Here is a 3,388-nt window from a genome sequence, read left to right as displayed (position 1 = left end):
CAGATTGATAATCTGTGTGCTCTTCACATTCTCTAACTCAGTGCCAGGCAGAACAGAGGACCCCCACCTCCTCCTCCTCCTCCTCCTCCTCTCATCACACGGGGACACCATCTTGTCTGGTTAAGTGGGAAAAAGACGGGTCACAATAGCAGTGTTGGATCATAGTTTGGACAGAGATTGGCGACATTGTCCACGGTGCCCCCACACAGACAATGGGCTGGCCGGTCAACACAATGACTGTGCTGCAGGAGGCGGGCGGTGGTGTGTGTGAGCCGTGGAGGGTTGTTGTGTTGCTGCTGTGGAGGGCTGAGTGATGTCAGTGTGTACTGATAATGGTGTTTCTGTGATCCTAAGGATAGCGTCATTCACACACTATGCTGAGCCTCTTAGGCCACACTGAATGCTGCTCTCCTCAGTGAGACGCTCATCTCCAGTAATACACCTGCCATAGCTGCGGATAGATCTTCAAAACATTTGCATGATTTAAAGGATTAGTTCAACAATTGGAACACTTTACACCCTACTTATACACTATTAAACATCACAACATAATCAAAACCAGCACCACATACCTTTAAAGCCCACTAACTAACATGGTATATCTCGGTTTTATACCATACAAAAACTTAGTATGAACCAGATATATACAGTACATGCAGCATTTTTTTTCAGATGTGTGCACTAACACTACGTATGTGCTGAACTGAACTGAACAAGATGATACAAATGAGCTCATTTTGTTAAAAGCTGACAAGTTTGTCCACAGTTAAAATATGACAGAAATGATACTGATAAAACTCAGCAGTGTATTCATGCTGGTGCACCGTTCTCTACTAGATAAACCACTTTGCTACATCTTCCGTGGTTAGATGCTGAGTATTTCTGGAATCCCATGTTACAAATGCCGCTCAACACGCAGTGAAGGTCTCCTTACTAAGGAGAGAGGCAGGAGCTCAGAATGTGCTCTCTCCCCCTAGTGGACAATAACACAAAGTGTACAAATCAGCCTTTGAATCTTGAAGCTTTTGAATATTTCTATGAAAATTATAACTTCAAGAATGTATCTAAATGTTTACTCTGGTATCATGGAAAAGAAGGAAGACAGTGGATGAAATATATAAAAAATAGGGGATGGAAGGTTAGATAGACTGATGGTTGGAATGATGACAGATATAATTTCACCCCCTTATACTCATATGTTATGTTCTTGTTTTGTACAAGTGCTGTTTGCAGCCTACATTATCAGAGCTGGAGATGTAATGCTGCCTTTCAGATAGAAAATCTGATTCTTGTTATCAACATCCCTTTCGACCTTTAAAAAACTTGTAAAAACCTTTCTGTTTCGAGATGCTTCCCTGCCTACAAAACTAACAAAACTAACAACTACTCTGTGCTCCTTTACACCTTTCTCAGCTTATGTCCTCCTCTGTAAGTCGCTTTGGATAAAAGCGTCTGCTAAATGCAATGTAATGTAATGTAATCTTGCGCTCCAACACATTTTATGATTCAATGATTGAGGAATGATGGCTTAAGCCTGTATTCTACAGTCTACAATTTAAACCAGACAGTTTGATTTAAATGAGGAAGAGTCCATTGGACTGACTCTCTATAACTTCAAAACCTTTTGTGTTTTCACGTGACACACAATTCTACATCTGCATAAAACCGGAAACACTAAAGAAGAAACGCAAACCCATGACAAAAAAAAAAAAAAGCAGAATGACATTTATAATGTGTAACTTATTCTTATATCAATCTCTTCATCCAGTTTTATCAGAGCCTGGGAGAGACTCGGGCAGGCAAATGAGAAACAAACAGATAAACTCATACCAGCCGTTCAACAAGATGCCAAATACATAATTACCTGTCACAATTAATTGTGTTTTCTCTTTATTGCTGGACTAATTGCTTTGGGGGGCCAACCAACTCAGATATTTCTTACAGATTTAGATATTGTGTGTCACGTGAAAACACAAAGAGGTTTTGAAGTTATTAGAGAGTCAGTCCAATGGACTCTTCCTCATTTAAATCAAACTGTCTGGTTTAAATTGTAGACTGTAGAATAACAGGCTTAAGCCATCATTCCTCAATCATTGAATCATAAAATGTGTTGGAGCGCAAGATTACATTACATTACATTGCATTTAGCAGACGCTTTTATCCAAAGCGACTTACAGAGGAGGACATAAGCTGAGAAAGGTGTAAAGGAGCACAGAGTAGTTGTTAGTTTTGTTAGTTTTGTTAGGCAGGGAAGCATTCTCGAAACAGAAAGGTTTTTACAAGTTTTTTAAAGGTCGAAAGGGATGTTGATAACAAGAATCAGATTTTCTATCTGAAAGGCAGCAATTACATCTCCAGCTCTGATAATGTAGGCTGCAAACAGCACTTTGTACAAAACAAGAACATAACATATGAGTATAAGTGGGTGAAATTATATCTGTCATCATTCCAACCATCAGTCTATCTAACCTTCCATCCCCTTATTTGTTTATATATTTCATCCACTTGTCTTCCTTCTTTTCTCATGATACCAGAGTAAACATTTAGATACATTTCTTTGAAGGTTATAATTTCATAGAAATATTCAAAAGCTTCAAGATTCAAAGGCTGATTTGTACACTTTGTGTTATTGTCCACTAGGGGGAGAGAGCACATTCTGAGCTCCTGCCTCTCTCCTTCAGTAAGGAGACCTTCACTGGCTTGTTGAGCTGCATTTGTAACATGGGATTCCAGAAATACTCAGCATCTAACCACTGAAGTGATGTAGCAAAGTGGTTTATCTAGTAGAGAACTGTGCACCAGCATGAATACACTGCTGAGTTTTATCAGTATCATTTTCTGTCATATTTTAACTTGTGGACAAACTTGTCAGCTTTTAACAAAATGAGCTCATTTGTATCATCTTGTTCAGTTCAGTTCAGCACATACGTAGTGTTAGTGCACACATCTGAAAAAAAATGCTGCATGTACTGTATATATCTGGTTCATACTAAGTTTTTGTATGGATTAAATAACCGAGATATACCATGTTAGTTAGTGGGCTTTAAAGGTATTGTGGTGCTGGTTTTGATTATGTTGTGATGTTTAATAGTGTGTATAGTAGGGTGTTAAAGTGTTCCCTAATTGTTGAACTAATCTTTTAAATTCATGGCAAAATGTTTTGAAGATCTATCCGCAGCTATGGCAGGTGTATTACTGGAGATGAGCGTCTCACTGAGGAGAGGCAGCATTCAGTGTGGCCTAAGAGGCTCAGCATAGTGTGTGAATGACGCTATCCTTAGGATCACAGAAACACCATTATCAGTACACACTGACATCACTCAGCCCTCCACAGCAGCAACACAACAACCCTCCACGGCTCACACACACCACCGCCCGCCTCCTGCAG

Source organism: Larimichthys crocea, chromosome XII (assembly GCF_000972845.2).
Source record: "Larimichthys crocea isolate SSNF chromosome XII, L_crocea_2.0, whole genome shotgun sequence".
In the NCBI taxonomy this organism is placed as follows: Eukaryota; Metazoa; Chordata; class Actinopteri; family Sciaenidae; genus Larimichthys; species Larimichthys crocea.
Note: the sequence above shows the minus strand (reverse complement) of the source record.